Source organism: Balaenoptera musculus, chromosome 20 (genome assembly GCF_009873245.2).
Source record: "Balaenoptera musculus isolate JJ_BM4_2016_0621 chromosome 20, mBalMus1.pri.v3, whole genome shotgun sequence".
NCBI lineage: Eukaryota > Metazoa > Chordata > Mammalia > Artiodactyla > Balaenopteridae > Balaenoptera > Balaenoptera musculus.
In genome coordinates this window covers 60204361-60224925 of record NC_045804.1, presented here as the reverse complement: position 1 = coordinate 60224925, position 20565 = coordinate 60204361, and the positions used below count along the sequence as shown (strand labels likewise).

The 20565-nt window shown below is 40.9% G+C and overlaps 1 protein-coding gene across 4 annotated transcripts in view; it reads right to left on the bottom strand.

The window, feature by feature from the left end:
* The window catches only part of MAPK6 (mitogen-activated protein kinase 6), a 34245-nt gene extending 14416 nt beyond the window's left edge, over positions 1-19829 (bottom strand). The window contains exons 1-2 of one of the 4 annotated variants that reach the window (XM_036836467.1): positions 19675-19829; positions 13568-13612 (exon numbers count right to left, since the gene is read on the bottom strand). The gene's annotated coding sequence lies outside the window, so the exon portion shown is untranslated. Of the gene's footprint in view, positions 1-13567; positions 13613-18806; positions 19091-19674 lie in introns of those variants that run through there. The other 3 variants (XM_036836464.1, XM_036836465.1, XM_036836468.1) reach the window with 3 other exon arrangements.
* Positions 19830-20565: the final 736 nt, after the last annotated feature.

Below are 20565 nucleotides of genomic sequence, written 5' to 3'. Positions count from 1 at the left end.
CCTGCAGTGTAAGCGAGGAGTCTTAACCACTGGACCACCAGGGAAGCCTAGGAAATGCTCTTTTATTCAACTCTGTAAAATGACACAAATTGGGCATTTAGCTATAGGCTACTACTGGTACATTAAACATACATATTTAGTCACTAAATGGAAAGATTACCCTCAATCAAAAACAGCTATCCATGTTGTAAGCAATTCACATGTGTTGGCTCAGACTCTAGATCCCACCATACTAGATTCTTTATATTATTTAGGTCATTAGCTTGTATAATTTCTTAAATGTCAATGAGCAAAGGAAGGCTCATAATATTTTTAAAGAATTCTTTAGAATTTCTAAGGGGTAAAGCATTAGTAACATTTTTCTAAAAATATATATATAATAGCCTACAATGTGTTAGTTCATTAAAGAACATGTTTACTTATTAACTCTGCCTAACAATATCTAATGAACAAAAGTGTAGCAGTACAAATAAGAAATTTGCCGAGCATGTTCTTAAACATAGGAGTGAACTTAAACAGTGAATAAACCTATGAATAAAACCCATGAAATGATGTTTAACTTCACTGGTAATCAGAAAAATCAAATTACTTCATGAAGATAACATTTCAGATTGAAAAACATTTTTAAGAGTCAGCTGTTAATATCAAGTCTGGAGAGGAATGTGGAAAAACAGGAACTTTCATACAATATTGGTGAGAGTTTAAATCAGCAAAAACATCAAAGAGCAATTTGGCATAAGCAAATAAATAAGGATCATACTTATGACTTGGCAATTTTTCATCACGGACAGGTCCCTAGAGAAATGCTTGCAAATGAACATGCAAATGTTCATTTCTTTTGTAATGGCAAAATATCAAAAAAAGCCTAAACTTTCAACAGTAAGAGAATAAATGAGTTATACTCATATAGTTAACTACTATATAATAGTAAAAAATGAAGAGAGATGGTTGACATCACCAAATACACACTAAATTTAAAAAGCAAACTGCAGAGAGAAATGTGCATGCTGAAACCAGTTATATCAAGTGCAAAATGATGCTTTTAGGGTGCATACAGATGTAGCAAAAGTATAAAAGACGTAAGATTGATAAATAACAAATTCATGATAATGATTACCTTGAGGAATGAAGGAAGGGATAAGAATCAGGGTAGGATTACACAGCACGCTTCAACTGTATCTTTAATGTGTTAGTTCTTTAAAAAGAAAACTGAAGTATGACAAATTATTAGACTGTTACAGAGTTAGGTGGTATGTAAATGAAGAGCTCACATTATAGTGGGGGAATACAGGCAGACAAAAAAGTAAAACACAGATATTAGATGGCACTAAGTGTTGTGGAAAAATAAAACAGAGAAAGAGGACGGGGGGGGGGGCGGTTAGGAAATGCCTCTGATAAAGTGTTATTGGAGCAAAGCTCTAAAGGAGGAAGTAAGGGAAGTGGGTATGCCTTAGGGATGCTATGTGGGAGAAACTGTTGTAGACAGAGGGGCTAGGACCTGAAAGCCACTAAGGTGAGTGTCTCATGTCCCAGAAGCAACTAGGAGGCCAATGTCGTAGCTCATTTACATGTACATGCCTATGAGCATGTAATACAGCCTAACTAACCCTTAAATGGAAAGGCTTCCTGTTGTTTTTTTAAAAATTTTTTTATTTTTGGCTGTGTTGGGTCTTCGTTGCTGCGTGCGGGATTTCTCTAGTTGCGGCGGTGCGCGGGCTTCTCATTGCGGTGGCTTCTCTTGTTGCGGAGCACGGGCTCTAGGTGCACGGGCTCAGCAGTTGTGGCTCGCGGGCTCTAGAGAGCAGGCTTAGTAGTTGTGGCACACTGGCTTAGGTGCTCCACGGCATGTGGGATCTTCCCAGACCAGGGCTCGAACCCGTGTCCCCCTGCATTGGCAGGCAGATTCTTAACCACTGCACCACCAGGGAAGCCCAGGTTTCCTGTTGCTGACTTCTGATCTTAAAGCTGGTATAGGGGCATATACAGTGCTATTTTCTGAATGGGTCTGAAGAGATTGGAAATAGGACAGCTGTAATAGTCCTTTGTTCAAAGAGCTAATCATTTAAAGGCAAGGAGAAAATTTATCATTGTATGAAATAAAGCAGTCCATTCTGAACCTGAACATGTAACAACTTACAATCACCTTCAGGTGTGGCCTAAGAACTGCTAGGACCCAAACAAATCAGCTATTTCACAGTGGTGAAGCTTTCATACAACAGAGGAATCTGCCTTTATTTTCTGCCTGCTTCGTTCACATTCCTATATACCTCACATGTGGAAACACAAGATTCTGAAAAATAAAATAAGGTAACAGCATTTGCCTCAATCTGAGCAAATCTTCAATTTTGAGAAATCCACAAACATCAAAAATAATGTGTGAAAGAGGAACTGATGATACTAATAACTCAGGGACTAAGTAGATAAATGATCCTAATGGCAACAGCTTATTTAATGAAAACTGATTATTTACTATCCCTGAGTTATTTTAATAAATATGAGTGCTTCTTACATCTACTTAATATTGTGAAAGACGTTAATAGCATAATAGCTTTCTTTGTTTCACTATGACAGAGATGGTTTCTTCTGTATGCAAGTATTCTGTCTGCTTCTCAGAAATCAAAAAAAAAATAAACACAAACAAACAGACTCTGCAGACTCCTAAAAATTCTGTAACTTATCAGTCTATTTGTAGTAAAACATTTAAAAGTTAAATTAAGGTTTACAAATAAACTTTTAAATAAAAAAAATACTTCAGATTTTTAAAGGGCTTTAATTAATACTGTGTGCCTCCCCCCACTCCAATTTTTTCTATTTGTATACATCTTGATTCTTCCCGTTCCCTACCAAATATCTTAGAAAAAAAAAATCAGTATTTGTCGGGACTTCCCCGGTGGTCCAGTGGGTAAGACTCCACGATCCCAGTGCAGGGGGCCGGGATTCAATCCCTGGTCAGGGAACTAGATCCTGCATGCATGCCGCTACTAAGAGTCTGCATGCGGCAACTGAAAGATCCTGCGTGCCACAACTAAGACCCAGTGCAGCCTAAATAAATAAATAAACAAAATAACAATGATTCTTAAAAAAAATAAAAGAAATAATTGTTCATTTAAAAAAATATCAGTATTTTTCAAAGGCTGTCCAGTGTTTCTGAAATTTACATTTCTAGTCTCCACGTGAAACAGAATGTTTGTTCACACCTACCTTCTTGCCCAACGCAGACAATTCCTTAAAGCTCAGTCAAGTTTTAAGTTTTTGATAAATGTACATTTTTATGTCAGTTTAACAGACTTGACATAAGAACAGTAAAACCTCTAGGTACTTTCTTAAGCTTCTAGTTTACTAATAACAGCAATCATGGGCAAGCAGAAATAAGGCTTTGCTAAAAACAACACCACTGGGACTTCCCTGGTAGTCCAATGGTAAAGAATCCACCTTCCAATGCAGGGGGCGCGGGTTCGATCTCTGGTTGGGGAACTAAGATCCTGCGTGCTGTGGGGCAACTAAGCCCGTGTGCCACAACTATTGAGCGTGCGAGCCTCAACAAGACAGCCCACGCGCTGCAACCTACAGAGCCCCCGCACTCTGGAGCCCGCGCACCACAACTAGAGAGAGAAAACCCGCACACCACAACTAGAGAGAAGTCCGAGCACCACAACTAGAGAGAAACCCAAGCGCCGGAACGAAGAGATCCCGCATGCCTCAACAAAGATCCCATGTGCCGCAACGAAGACCTGACGCGGGCTCCCCCCCCAAAAAAAACACCACTATCATCCAAGAGCGCGACAGTAGGAACTGCAGCCAGATTATGAGAGAGACATCTTTCCTCAGATTATGAGAGAGATCTCTGCTCAAGACCTCCAACCACAACTGCCCCCTTTCAATTTCAGTGAGACCAAGAAGCATTACAGAGCAGAAACAAGGGGAAGGATGAGAATGCCTCTTCAGAAATCTCAATGACTGGTCAGCATTTACAGGGGTAAAGAGTGGGTAAAGATTCATCTTGGGGAAGGTAGGAGTTTTACCTACGCTGAGAACTGCAGAGTTCTCATTATAGATTCACATGATGACTATATTGAAAGCCTTAAGCAGACTTTACAGAAATGAGACCAACGTAAAGAAAGAAGGTAATATTTATCAACAAAACTGTAATTCCACTAGACAGTGAGGACTGTACCAATAAAAAATTGGGGGGGGGGTGAAGGAGAATACCCCATTATTTACATAGTGCTTGCCCAGTGAGTTGCCTCACTGTCTGTGAGTAGTACTCTTTGAAGTCCTTCAGTATCTATTAGACCAAAAGCTACTTATTTAGCACTTTTTCATCCAGGAGCTTGAAGAATAAGCTCACCTTAAACAGTAAGTTGGAGGTAATGTTATACCTCTGCATGATAAAGTGGATCCAGTAAATGTTTCCAATTCAGTCCCACTCCATTCAGCAAGTATTTGCTAATTATATGTTATGTACTTGTCAATATACTAAGCACTGGGGATAAAATGGTAAGTAAACATAGGCTTGGGCCCTGCCCTCATGGAGTTTATGGTATGGTTGGAGACAAACAATAAACTAACAATATGAAAAAGGAGAATGCAGAAGGGAAAAATGGTACCGGATGGTACAGGATGGTATGAGAGCCTAGACACTGGGGGATCTGACCTAATTAGAGAGGTCAGGATATATGCCTCTGGAAGCCCTAAAAAGCCAGGGGTCTCCCATGCTCCTCCTTAGTGACCATGAAGACAGCTTCTTCCTTATCGCCTTGACCCTTATGGCAGTTATATTCCAAATCCTGATCTCTCCAATCACCTCCATCTTTCATATCCATCAGGGAGCTCCATGGGCATGCACATGCAGCTCGACTGGATCAGCAGATTACTTGTCAGTGCATTCTCCATCCTCATCACCAACCTATAGAAATGCCTCATTTATACCATTTTCTCCACCATCTATCACGTTTAACCTCATAAAAGCAAAGTTCAAGGCTTAGACTCTGGAAAGATCTGCAGTTCTATATTCCTTCTGCACTTTCCACACACTTCAAGGGAGGAAAGGGAAAACTATGACAGGACAGTAACTTAAAAATGACCCTTCCCACCACCTTTGCAATTTCTGCCTCCAAATGTTACCCGTTCCTACCATCAGGGCTGACACTGTGTTGCTTGGAGGGAGGTCACTGGTTAAGTCTTAATTAGCTGAATCAATGTTGTTTTGTTTTTAACAATTTGGTAAATAAAATGAAGTACAGAGAATGATTTATAAGGATGAAGTTGGCTCTTTGGTTTTCCTTCAGTGATTCACCATAACATGGAAGTAAAAGCTCTCTATGTAGCCCAGGCTGGGTACCAGCTTCCAACACTTACATGTAACTTCCTGAAGCTGCATTAGCCACAAATGTTGCCTCAAGCTCTCCTTTCTTCCCTAAACTGCCTCCAGCTTTCTGTCAGTTAGCCTAACCCCACACCAAGAGAAAAGCAGGTACTCTGAGTCAAGCCTAAGTGTATGAAGTAAAGTTATAAAATGCAAAAGAAAGAAAAGACAGTAGAATAACTTCACTCTGCCCCATCTCCACATTCTACAGAAACTGGATTTTCTTTCCTTTCTTATCCAGGAACAACTTGGTCAGTGTCAGAAAGTACAAAGTTTGAGGTGAGGGCCTTAAACATAAAGGTTATTTGTCTGGTTTTCTCTTCCATCTTCTATTCTGCTGCTTCTCAGGTTAAATGCTGACTTGGGTCATCTGGCCTGATCATACTCACTCACTTAAACACCACCACCACCACCACCACCCACCCCCCTATCCCCCCAGCTCTTGCCTATTTAGCTCTTTTCCAGGGTCAAGTGAGTAATTTGAGTTAACTGGCATTCAGCCAGCCTCACATCTCCTCAGCCAAAACCCAGCTGCTTTTGGAGAGAAGGGAAAGGTTGACCTCTACTTACATTCACCTAGGACTGTCTCCTAACCCTGGCACAGAGAGGTGTTGTTATAGCAAATTCACCCTTCCCTAAGATCATGTTCTCAAGCTCTCATCAAAGATACTAAGTTTTGGGCTTCCCTGGTGGCGCAGTGGTTGAGAGTCTGCCTGCCAATGCAGGGGACACGGGTTCGAGCCCTGGTCTGGGAAGATCCCACATGCCGCGGAGCAGCTAGGCCCGTGAGCCACAACTACTGAGCCTGCGCATCTGGAGCCTGTGCTCCGCAACAAGAGAGGCCACGACAGTGAGAGGTCCGCGCACCGCGATGAAGAGTGGCCCCCGCTCGCCACAACTAGAGAAAGCCCTCACACAGAAACGAAGACCCAACACAGCCAAAAATAAATAAATAAATAAATTTATAAAAAAAAAAAAAAAAGATACTAAGTTTCTAGGGCAGACAAGGCCAAAGGCTACAGCTTAACTGCTTGCTTATATGCATTCTTGACAAAGCCTTCACTCCTAATGTAGGGTAGCCCTCAGAGTTACCAGGGACCCCTCTCAGGATTTAGACCTAAAGGAGGTCCAAAGTGCAAACCAGTGTCAGTGAATCTTCTTAGGAACCTGGCTGGTGTGGGAGGGAGGACCTTAACACTTGAGCCCTGAAGACTAACAGGCTTTGCCTGCTATCAGTAACTACTGTAAGCTACACAAAAAAACTCTCAAACATGATTACATAGCTTCTAATAAAATATCCGGTTTTTTAAAAACTCTTCTTCTACTCCTAACTTCTGTTCTTAAATTGTCTGAAACTTTGCCTAAATAACACTTTAACATTAGGGACACTTCAACCATTTAAAAGGCCATTATAAAATAAATATCATTATGTTTACTTTGATGCTCAATTCTAGTTGCTATTTAATTTACTCTAAGTACCTATATTGGAATATTTGAACTTCACAGACCAGATAAACAAGTCAAAGAATCTCTAAAGACCCTTCCAATTCTAAAAGTCTACGATTTATGAAAGCACCATATAAGTCTTTCACTTCAGTAGTTTTTGCTTCCACTTATTATGGTGGGATGCCCAGAATGGTGGAAATGTGATTGAAATTACTATAAACCTAACATTAAACAAACATGATCCCTTCTACAAATTTATGGCTGGAAAATTTAAAATTACTGTAATAACTCTTCATCCCTCTCCTATCCTCTTCCTGCCTAAGCCCTCATTTCTAAGACTCCTCTCCTAACTAATGGTAAGGAAACACTTGAGGCAAATATATAAGCAGGAGACAAGTAGGCAGCCTCCTTCTTCAAGTACCTTTGGAAATCTGAGGATTCCAACCAAACAAAAATGAATATAAATTTCTTTAGTAGTCAAGATAGGTTATGCAGTGTTACAGTAACCTATAACCCTAAAATCTCAGTGACTTAAACTTTTTAAGTCCAGCTCATGCAACAAGACCAACATAGCTGTTATCTAAACTCTTGAATTACCTACCATCTCTATCATTGCCACTCAATGTGCCAGAGGGAAAGAAGAAGGAATATCTCACTGGTGCCTAAACCTTCGTCCAAAAATGACACACTTCACTTCTACTCACATTTTACTGACCAAAGCAGGTCACATTGCCCCACCTACTTCAAGGCAGTAGGGAAATGCAATCCCAACATGGCCCAGAAGCAGAGAGAACCTAGATTGTTTTGAACAGCTTTCACTAAAACAGCTTCAATTCTTCCATCCATCCACTACATTTTTATTCAACAAAACCTTGAGTGCTTACCAAATGCCAGGCATTCTTTTAGGCATTAAGGTACAGAAGGGGTCAAAATAGTAAAAAAACAAAACAAAAAAAACCTCATGGAGCACATATTCACTCCTAGAGCATCACAGTATCAACAGACTCCATTGTAGTACATTCCTCCCTGTCCCACTAGGCCTGCTTTCTCTTCTCTTTTCTAATAGCATTTTCCTTCCTTTGTCTTTGGCCATCCACCCCCAATCTCATCTAATCTCTAATCTTCAAATCCTATAATCTTCATTTTCTAGGGCACCACTCCCTTCCCCTTTGTTGTAGCTCTATTTTAAAATAAAAGGTTTGGGACTAAGTAGCTTTACTGACATTTTCTGATCATAGTTCCTGGTAGTTAGTAAGCACCTTAAAAACTACTGAATGAATTAATGTAAATAACATATTCTACTTGGTAGTAGAAAGTTTTGGAGAAGACAAGCTCTACCCTCGATTTTTCAAAATCTGATTACATTCTGACCTACCAAGTGGGGACATCAGTGATGACTCCTAAATATGGTACTTTCCTTTCCGTGCATTCCCCCAAGAGCCTCACCCTATGGTGAACACATAGGTCTGCCAACATCTGAAGAAAGCAACTGATTTCAACCCACTCAGACTGAAGAAACAAAAACACTTCAGCTTTGTTACAGCTCCTGGTTTGTTTTGCTGAGGTAGTGGAGAGGGACTGTGCCACTGAAATAGTATCCTATGTAACCAGATGAGTAGGATTCTGTAAAAAGTCCTACTAGCCTATATGATAGCAAGTAGGTATCATGAAGATATGCAAGACCCTGACATTACTCTGATTTTACTGTTCTTTACTCCATCCTAGTAGGGTCTATGGCATCTAGCACCACAGCTTTCCAAACTATACATCAAATACAACAGTTGTCACTTTTGAGCTAACCCTGGTGAGGGTCTGAAGAAGGCCACATTGTGCAAGTCCACACAAAACATTTCTGGACCCTCATCAAATGGAGACAACCATATGCTTGGTTAGAGAGTCCCCAACATTTTTTTTTTTAAGGGATATCCTTTTTTTAAAATTTTATTTATTTTATTTATTTATTTTTGGCTGTGTTGGGTCTTTGTTGCTGTGCATGGACTTTCTCTAGTTGTGGCAAGCAGGGGCTACTCTTGGTTGCAGTGCGCAGGCTTATTGCGGTGGCTTCTCTTGTTGCAGAGCATGGGCTCTAGGCACGCGGGCTACAGTAGTTATAGCACGTGGGCTCAGTAGTTGTGGCACACAGGCTTAGTTGCTCCGTGGCACGTGGGATCTTCCCAGACCAGGGCTTGAACCCACGTCCCCTGCACTGGCAGGAGGATTCTTAACCACTGTGCCACCAGGAAAGCCCTCCCCAATTTTTAAAAAATGATTCAGAATGGCATACAACTTTTCTGGAATATCTTTCCTCCTTTGTTTCTCATTTTCTCCGGACCTGAACAAAGCTTGCAAAATAAAAAATAGTGTAAGTTTCCTTTCAGATTCACACTATGGTTTGGCACTGCTGAAAAATTCCTGTCTGATTTCACTAACCCCATACTAAAAAAAAAACAAAGAAACATGAAGAGATCTGAAGTCTAGTCCAGGATCTGTGGCTAAATTAGCTTTGTAATCAAAGCATCTCAGATTTCTACATCTTAGTTCCTCATCAGGAAAATGATGGAGCTAAACTACGTGATTTCTATGGTCTCTTCCAGCTCCAAAATGTTTTAAGTTTAGTGAAAGGGTCAGGATTTCCACTCCTGATTAGAATGCAGAAAGTTGCAAGACACCATTACTCTCACCCTATAAACAATGATAAGCTGAATAAGCTACAAAATTGTAGTTTTTTTGTTTTGTTTTGTTTTTAAACATAAGGGGACTTCCCTGGTGGCGCAGTGGTTAAGAATCCACCTGCCAATGCAGGGGACACAGGTTCGAGCCCTGGTCCGGGAAGATCCCACATGCTGCGGAGCAACTAAGCCTGTGCGCCACAACTACTGAGCCTGTGCTCTCAAGTCCTTGAGCCACAACTACTGAGCCCACGTGCCACAACTACTGGAGCCCGTGCACCTAGAGCCCATGCTCCTCAACAAGAGGAGCCACCACAATGAGAAGCCCCCGCTCACCACAATTAGAGAAAGCCCAGGCACAGCAACAAAGACCCAATGCAGCCAAAAATAAACAAATAAATTTTTAAAAAACACCAGAAAGTTAAGGATGCAAAGAACTCTAAATAAATTAAGTTCCAGAAAATGTCAAGCTCTTCATAAGACAAGAGACCATGGCTATTCTCATTCCTGGCAAAGTGGCAAGAAAACAAGAAATTTTCCACTAACAGGACTAAGAAGAAACCAGCCAAATTTATAAACAAATTTTACTGGCTGAATGTGGATTCAGGTAACAGATTAGAATTCAGAGGAAGCCCAGTTACAAGCCCCACCTGCCAATTCTTCCCCACGGGTCCTCACTAAGTGCACAAGTCTGAAGCCAAGGCCGGAAAGCTGAGAGAAAATCTCATGAAGCATATAGGTCTCCACTGTGTACAAGACAGATGCCTTCTTAAGGTGGAGGCCAAGACAGGAATATGAGATAAACCGCTCCAAGTCACTCTGAATGTAAGGCAGATATTCTTCATAAGAAAATGGGCAAAAACATGAGTTAAAGAAAACCTGAGGTGGTACTGAAAAGCGAAGAAAATGTCCAAGCAATCCAAAGAGCTGGCAGCTAGGCTGAAAAGTAGAGAGCCCCAAGGTTCAGAAAGCTGACAGGGCAGAAGTATGTGATGAGAAAATGGACAAAAACTTTCCAAAACTGATAAAAGACATCAACTCACAAACCTGGAAGCTCAATGAACAGCAAGCAGGATAAATACAAAGAAACCCATACTTAAGCACATCATAAACTATTGAAAACTGGGGGGTGGGAAGGGTGGAAGAGCAACTCTTAAGAGCAACTATGGAAAAGAGAAAAAGTATATACTAGGGAAAAACAATAGAAACAATGGCTGATTTATCATTAGAAACAATGAAAGCCAGAAGACAACAGAACACCACCTTTCAAGTTCCAAAAGAAACTATCAACCCAGAATTCTTCTACATCTAGGAAAACATACTTCAAAAATGATGAAATAAAAACATTTCAAAGAGACAAAAGGGAAAAGAACTTGTCTCCAACAGACTTTCACTACAAGAAATGCTAAAAGAAGTTGGTTACGGTGAAGGAAAATGACACCAAATGGAACCCCAGATCTGCAGAAAGGAACAAAATCCCCAGAAAGGGTAAATAATTGGAAAACACAAAAAGCCTTAAAAACAAAACAACACATGTTTAAATGTCTTTAAGAGACTATTGATTGTTTAGAGCAAAAATAATAATGTACTGTGGCGGTTATAGCACATGTAGAAGTAAAACATAAGAGTACTACTATCTAGTACCCAGATCCCATTTTAAGTTTTTACAATTGTACCAATAATGTACTTGAGAGCTAAATAAACCCAGTTCAGAATCACATGTTACAATGACTACAATGTGCTAGAAGGGGGTAAACTGAATCATGCAATCGTAAGGTTTGCAGTGTTAGTGAAGTAGTTTATATTATTCAAAACAGACTGCGATAAATAATAAAAGGCTCATGGGTCATCTTTAAACACCTTCTCCCTTTTTGGTCATTACGTATACTTACTAACATGCCCATCAATGGGGAGTAAAGGGAAGGAAAAAGAAAACTAAGTAAATCAACAATTATAAGTAATGATTTATTTTGCCAAGCAGTTGTGTACTTTTACATCAATAATAATACAAACTAATACATTAACATTTAAATACCACAGATTCGGGACTTCCCTGGCGGTTGGGTGGTTAACACTCGGAGCTTCCACTGCAGGGGGCATGGGTTCAATCCCTGGCCTGGGAACTAAGATCCCAGGTGCCACACGGCATGACCATAAATACATACACACATACGTACATACATACATATATACATACCACAGATTCACTGACACTTCCAAAGAAGATAGAAATTAACCATGTTACTTAAGATAAATACACATATTTTATTATTTTTTCCCAAATATTTTAATTGAAATAATTTTGAGGGGCTCTACTTTCTACTTAAAAAATATATAGTTTTTAAGAATTTAAGGACTTCCCTGGCAGTCCAGTGGTTAAGACTCCGCACTCCCAACGCAGGGGGAACCGGTTCGATCCCTGGTCAGGGACTAAGATTCCACATGCCACGTGGTGTGGCCAAAAATTAAAAAAAAAAAAAAGAGAGGGAGAGAATTTTAAAAACTACATTATGGAGTACAGCTCAAAAGTTCTAAGTTGACAATATAAATAACATTATCTGGTACATATTTATCCTACATTATCAGCTTTTATAAAAGCAATTAATGAAAAACATTTGTATTATAAAGGAAGTCATAGCGCTGAACATGAGAATTTTTTAATAGTTGAATTTTAAAAGAATAGAATAAACAATTGCAAGCTTAAGAACATAGTATGTGTGAAGCATACTACTCTTACACTAAATCCTCCTAACAACACTGCAAAATGGGTCCTAAGATCTTTAGAGAATTTAAATAATGCATTAAAAATCACATATCAGTGAGAGCCAGAATTTGAACCTCAGGTTTCAAAAGCAAAGCCCATGACCGTCTCTCAAATAATAATGTAATTTACTGACAAGTACACTACACATTCCCTCCCAACCCTTTAATAGTAGAGTATATTTCTTATAGACAGAACATTCTTCTGCATAACCAAAATATAGTCATCAAAGTCAGGAAATTAACACTGGCATAGTACTACTATCTAGTACTCAGATCCCATTTAAGTTTTTACAATTGTACCAATAATGTACTTGAGAGCTAAATAAACCCAGTTCAGAATCACATGTTACAATGACTACAATGCAATCTTTAATATACTTTTTCCCTTTAGAAGTTTAAGGGAGTCAAACAAACACTTTATACAGTGCACAAAAATTTACTGAGCACTTGGCACGTGTCAAGCACTGTTTCCTGGTACAGTGGAGAATAAGACAGTTAAGGTTCTTCTGCTTCCAAAGACTTTACATTCTAATGAGGAAAGACTAACAAGTAAACATAACTTCAGATTTGGCCAAGTGCTACGACTGGGTGGCTTGGAAATGGCCATCTAAGGAACTGAGGCCTGAATAGTAAGACAGAACCAGTGTTGCTAAGAGATGGGAAAAGAGTGTTCCAAACAGAGGAAAAAGCAAATACAACCTAGAGCAGGGCATAACTTGGTATTTTGGAGGAAAAGAAAAGATGTGACAGCGTCCTGAGCAAAGGGAGCAGGGACTGATGGCAAACACATGAGGCAGGATTCTGAATTTTATAACTAAGAAAGCTACTGAAGGATTTTAAGCAGACAACTGGCATGGTTTCATCTTCATTTTTAAAAGATGATTCTGGTTACCGGGAGGAGAATGCACTGAAGAAGATGGTCAAGTGAAAGCAGAGACCAGTTAAAAGCTATTTCAGTAGGCCACATAAGATGATGGCGACTGAGATAGGCTGGTAGAAATGAAGATGTAAAACAGGAGACAAATCCAAATGATATTTTGGAGACCAAGAAAACTTGACGATGGATTAGATATGGTGGATAAAGGGAAAAACAGGTTTTAAGGATAACTCCTAGGTGACAATTACTGAGATGGGGAAGACTTGGAGAACAATATGGGAGAAAGAGGTCTATTTTGGACATATTAAGTCTATTTAGGTGAGAAGTCTAAACCAGAAACATACACTTGAGAATTATTCACATATAGATAGTATTTAAAAAACTAAATTGAATGAGACCTCCTATGGAAAGAATCAAGAGAAGGGGGGAAAAAAGTCCAGGACTAACCTCTGGGATATGCCAATACTTAGAGGCAGGAGAGGAGAGAGAAACCTGTAAAAAAAAAAAGTATTACAAAGTGTGAGGTAGGAGGAAAACAGGAATATGCGTCCCATAAACTAAGAGAAGCGGGCGAATAGGCAGAAAACTGTGGTCAATAATACTGAATGCTGCTGCAAGATCCTTTAAGATAAAATTGGTAAACGGATATCACTGGTAACCTTGACTAGAGTACTTTCAGTGGTGAGATGGTGATAGAAACCAGTCTGGAGTTGAAGAGCAAATGAAAGTGGAGAGAGCACACAAAGACAGTTCTTGAAAATCTGCTTGAAAGAGGATCAGAGAAATGAGGAAGTAGAAATGAGAAGAATGTGGAATCAGGAGAGGGTTTATAACAGATTTCTATTCTATATCTGCACTGTCCAATACAGAAGTCAATAGCTACACATGGCTACCAAGCAACTGAAATGTAGCTAGCATGACTAAGGAACTGAATTCTTTTTAATTAATTTTTGTTTAAATAGCCACATGTGGCTAGTGGCTATATCAGACAGCATAGCTCTAGAGCACATTTGTATACCAATAAAGATGGCCCAACAGAAAGGGCAAAATTCATGATGCAGGCAAGAAATGAGCCCTTAAGAAGTCAAGAGAAGGAATCTAGAGCACAAGTAGAGGAATGTACAAGGGATATAACATGAATGAAGCAAGGCATGAAGCCATGTAATCGGTGGGAACCAACACGACTTAAAATCAGAATATCCCTTAAGTTTGGTTGGAATCTTAAACATAAGACTAAATACAGAAGGCTATAAAAAGCTAAGCACAAGGGGAAGGGAAGGTAATTCAAATTTACTATCTATTAAGTGACAGGCACTTTCTAAAACGAACTACTTCTGTTACTCAGAACCAACACCTTGTTAAGTCTCATTTTACAAATAAGAACACTTTTGCTCCGAGAGGTAAATCAAGTTCACTGAAATCGCACATATAGTAAATGTCAAGATCTGGACACAGGCCACTCTGACTTACTCTAGGGTTAGAATCTTACCACTGCATAAAGGTGGGAGGTAAAGAACCACTCAATGTTTCTATGCCTGGAAATAACATAACAAATGGCAGATCAATCTGGCAGCTTATCAACAAGTGGAAAAAAGCCTGGAGGTACTAGGCCAGAGGCAAAACTGCCCCCTCAATGTTATCTGCAAGATAATTAAGGAACATTTACTTAACAGGTTATTTTTAATATTTTTAAATCCAAGTGAAAATATCTTTATTGAGACAAATGGGAAAATGCATATACTTGCAACTTTGAGTGTCTACATTACTGAACACAGGAGTATCAACCAGAAAATTGGCATTGTTTTATAATAACTACTAAAATAATATCTGGGCATATTAGAGAAGCAGGTAGTTAGAAACCTACCATCTCTCCAATTTGAAAATGAAGAGGGAAATTATTAAATTAAGCCTAATCAGTTATTTTTTTTTTAGGGGTGATAAAAATATTTTACATTTTAATGTTATATGAACTCTCAACTCGACACATTTGTCAAAACTTATCAAACTGTACATCTTAGGATCACACTCACAATGCCATAAATTCATACATATCATAGTTTTAAAATAAATTGCATATTTTTCATAAGTTATCAATTGCTTTTATAACATATCTATTTAATAAGTACCTAATACTTTTCTCAAGAATCAAGGAGAAAGATTAAATTTTTTTCCTTCAAAAAAATCTTCTGTTAGAAAAAAATTATACGTTAAAAGCCTAATCAGTTATTAAATTACAGCTTAGACTATTTTAAATTTAGTGTGGGCAAAGATCATCTAAATCTGTGCTGTCCAATATGGTAGCCACTAACTTCATGCAGCTATTTAAGTATACATTAATTAAAATTACATATAATTAAATATTCAGTTCCTCAGGTGCACTAGCCACGTGTCAAATGCTCAACAGTCACATGTGGCTAGTGGTTATCTCACTGGACAGCACAGAATAAAACATTTCTATCATCACAGAAAGTTCTATTGGACAGTCATTAGATCCTCAATCTTCCTTTTGACTTTTTTTCAGGAGGGCCAATGGAAAGAACAACTCAGAAGACCTGAGTTTTCCAAATCAGTCACTAACCAGCTGAGCAACTTATGTATGGTCACTTAGCAGTGCTTCCAGAAATGAATGTGCATTTGAATCACCTGAGAATCTAGTTAAACTGCAGGTTCTAACACAGTAAGTCTTGAGATGGGGTCGAGATTCTGCACTTCCAACAAATTCCCAGGTGCTGCTAATACTGCTTGTCCAGAAATCACCCTGTGAGTAACAAGGTCTTAGATTTCTCTGGGCCTCAGTTTCTTTAGCTGTCAAATGATGTACCTGGGGGAAGATAATACCCATGACCCCTCCGTAAAAACTAACATTTTATAGTTTTATGGTGGTATAGAATTAAATGCACACAGATTTCTCATACTCTTGAAGAGGCAGTCTCTTCCCTGAAGTAAACGCTAGGTTTCTAACAAACAATTTTTGTGACACCATCTTTCCCCCATAAAAAAATATCAAATTTAAATGAATATCAATGGGAAAATGTGATTTGCTACAGACAATCTCAGTACCACTTTTCAGAAATGGATTTAAAAGGCTGACATGTATATAAGACAAACCTTTCTAAATGCATCACCTCCACATGACAAGCAACTCCCAAGAAAAAAAAGTAACTACAATTACATTACTGTTTTTATCAAGTCTCAGTCAGGGTTCTGAGCAATAAAACCGACCAAAATCCCCATACCCCTAGAAGGCAGTGGAGTAATGTAACAGCCCACAAAACAGGCTGAAGGAGCTGACAGTGGGAAGCCAACAATGCTACAAAGAATTTACTTTCGAGGCACCTTCTTTTTTAACACGGGCCATAGAGTAGGCAATGCAAACAAGGAACTGGATAGCAGTGGTGAGGCTCACAGTTTCATAAGGCAATACCTCATAGAAAGGAGATAGGCTAACACACCCAGTTTGTTTATAAATTCTGAATGAAGCATGACAGGTAATTACCTATATTCTCAAAACACACACACACACTGGAAATACATGTTCAACCTCTAAATGACAGGATGCTTTGAAAATCTATAATACTTTAAAATTTGTATTTTTAGATTTCCTTTAGTAGGAAATACAGTTTAAAGTTTGAATTAAACTTTACTAAAGTTCCCCTATATAAATCACACAACGTTCTCCCAAAATCTCTCCAAAGATTTGATTCTCATTAATACACTTTACTGCCCACAAAACCCTTCAAATAAATCACTGAGAAGATAAATCATATATACAAAGAAAAACTTGGGAGTGGGGAGTTTTTTCTCACTTTTAAAACAAACTGCTATCTCAATCTTTTTTTTCCCCTCAATCTTACTTTAAGCCAACCTGCTAAACAATGGCTTTCTACAATAGTCAAAATATTTTATCACCAAATTTCAATGTAAGTCCTAAATTTGGAGCTGTACATTCAGCTTATCTTAGAAAAAGACTGATGAAAAAATAGTGCTTATAACAATACCTATTCTAAGTTGTCTTTATTAAAACAGCAAATTCACGTAGATCAGAAGAAAGCACTAAATATAATTCCATCAGAGTGAAATGTTCATATTAAGAGCTTTACTGCTGTGCTTTTACAACATTTATTTAAACTATAATAATTTCTAGATATTATAAACATAACTTTTACATTACCAATGAAAACAAAAGGTTAATTTCTATCCACACCATAAAAGTACTATCTGTCCTTTGTAAATAATCCATAAGAAATCTCTCTCAATAATAACCAAGGAACTGTTAGTATCAAATATTTAATTGCAGCAACTGACCAGCAATTAATTTTACCTTTCCTCTCAACAAATATTACAAAATTCCACCTGCAGGATATATGATAATCCTTTTAAAACGCAATTTAAGAAGCCATTACATTTTTACAGAAACTGTGGCTCCTCTATGAGAGAGACAATTATAATGTGTACAGGAGCATTTTAGCCTATCATTTAAAAAAATACAGTGTGTAAAAAAAAGGCCACGTAGCAGTCCGTGGGCAGGATGAGTCATCACCCAACTCAAAACTTGCAGCACTTCTAAGCTTCCTCCTACTCGACCCCATCCCCTTCAGCAATGTACCCTGAGTCAGCAAACCTTACTATTTTGTCAGTTATGAATTCTCACGATGCTTAAATGAACTTATGCAAAATGCTGCAACACTTTTAGTACTAACATTTGTCATTAGAACATGTGCTTTTCCTATTGCAAAATTAACTGATCTTCAATCTTTTCTGGATTCTTTCTTAATCACAGAAAGTAGCAAACACTTTTAATCCTCTTTTGCAAATAACTGAACTGCAAAATATGGTGATATATAATGGTTTTTCTAAATAATTCTTCATTTCCCAGAGTTTTTTTTCTGAACAGTAATACCTAGGTGATTAAAACGTATCCTCCTCAAATCTGGCATATTTCCTAGATGACTGCAATTACTGAAATTAGGACACCAATAAGCAATTTTACCAAGTTTCACAAGGCAATTCTTATTAAGTGATGTAACACATATATATAAAAGGACTCCACGTTCCTTGGCACATAGCAAGCCCTTTGTAAACATGTTTGAACAACTACCCGTTAAAGAAGTGTAAAGTCTCTGCCACCCAATTAGAAATTATATTTCAAACATAAATATCTGACACTGCTAAGAAGAAACTCTAGAGGCAGTTCCTTTTCAGGGCCCAGTCCTGTTTGGTCCCTTCATTCTTCTAGCTCAGACTACTCATTCTTCTAGTCAGACCATCTCAGTTTCCCAACGTTAGAGAGAATTTGTCCAATCAGAACTTTAAAAAATGACACGGCTAGACAAATCAAACAATCAGAAAACTACTCTGAAGCTGTTTTCGCTCCATTTTGTCCCCTGTTAATTTTTGTTTCCCTTGACAAACCATCTTGTACCTGTAAAAAAGTTAACACTCAGACTGACTCTGGGGAGCATTTTTAGCATTGAAGGAAAGAAAGAACATGAATTTTGCTGCAAATGCAGTAGACTTCTAATTCCACCTCACCAGTTTCCCTTTACTGGACCTTTTCCAATGAGCGAGCAAAGGAAAAAATAAAACAGGAAAGGAATCAAAAATATCCTGCTTCGGGGCGCTCCCACATAACACCTGAACCCGTCTTACTAAGCCAAGGAACAAAAGGTGGCCAAAACGCCCTTACTTTTCAACGCACCTCACCAAGTCAGGGAAAAATGCACAGCGGAGCGAGGAGGCCCCTTTTCAGTGAACTGACAAAAACAAGTTTTCATTTGGGGACCTTCATGGACTACCACCGCTCCACGTCCCGAACGCAGCTCAGGCAAGGCTGTAGTAGAGGAGGAGGAAATTAGGAATTCCGATTCAGACGACTTTTCCTGTACCTCCTTTTCGGCCACACTCAACTCGGGCAGAGGACTACAGGGCTCTGAGCCGAGCCGGGTGAGCGGCGCGCTACGCAATTTGCCGAGTGTACTGGAGACTTTGCCCGGCCGGAGTCAGCTGAGGCCGAGTCACCCGAGTGGGATGGGGGAGGAGACGCGGGAGCGTTTCGAAAGGCAGCGTGCCAGGAAGGCGAGACTCCGCGCCACCTCACGCTCCCGGGGCGGGCCGCCCCTCCCGGCCGCCGCCCCGGGCCCGCCGGCGGAGCCGGGCCGGGCTTCGAACCCGCGGACCCGGGCGCGGGCGGCGGTGCGGCAGCCGGAAAGCGGGGCCCCGAGGCGGGCAGTCGCGGCCGGGCCCGGAACCGCGGCCGGCGAGGGGCGTGCCGGGTGGGAGGGGCGCGCCGGTCGCTCTGCCGGCCCCACGCGGGGACCCCGGCCCGCCGCCCGCCGGCCCGCGAGGGGCCGCGCCGGCCAGGCCCGAGCTAGGGAGCCGGCGGGCGGGCCGGGGGCGGGCGGGAGACGGAACAAAAGCGCCTTTGTTGAGCGGCTGCAGCCGGAGGGTCACACACAATGGAGGGAGCCGGCTCCGCCGCCGCCGCCGGGCCCGCCGCGGCGCCCTCCCGAGCAGCCCCGCCGGCGCGCCCTGCACACGTACACACACATACTCACGGGACTTCTCCGACTCATCGAGGGAGTGCGGGGCCCACGGACAGCCCCCAGTGTCGGCTCAGGTCTCCGGCTGTGCTGGCGGCAGCGGCGTCTCCGAGGCTCTCGCTTTGCCGCAGTCGCCGCCATGTAACCCCGACCCGCGAGAGAGGGCGAGGAAGAGGGGGCGGGTTTTCCCGGAGCCACGCCCCCTCACGTCACAGGCTCACTCCACGGGTTCCCCCGCCCCTGCCCCAGTCCAGCCCCGCGCGCCGGCAGGCGCCGGAATTTCCAACATCCGTGCCTGGGCTCTACGCGGCGCAGGGGCTGCAGGCGAGGCACGCGGGCTCGTCAGGCGTCTCGCGTGGGGTGGGGTGGGCTGGACTGGGCCGGGCCGGGCCGCTGGCGCGGAGGTAAACAGACGGGCCGTCTTCGCTCTACGTGCCCCAGCATTAGAGGGCGAAGTGACCAAACTCTTTGTGAGTGTTTACTGCGCACCTACTACGTGCAAGGTACTGGACAACCTAGAGGAATAGGCCTTTGTCCCCGCCTCCGAGGAACTAGGAGGCTGGACCTGAAGATACATGGGCTAGAAAGCAGCAGCCATCGAACAAGGCAAACGCGTTAAAGGTCAAGTGCTAAGGAAGGCTTCTAAATGAGGTTGCCACTGGTGACCTTTCAGCTAAATGAGAAGGAGCCCCTGAAACCAGAGGAGGTGAGGGGATGGCTGTGCCTGCGGAGGGAACAGAATGAGCAAAGACAGGGAAGAGGAGAGCACCTGGCTTGTTGCAGGAACTGGGACTAGGCCAGTTTGAGGGAAGTGTAGAATTTGAGCAGGAATGTACTGTGAGATAAGTGGGAAACCTAGATTGGTGCCTCCTTGGGCCCACTTGGACGAAAAGCAAGCTTATTTTA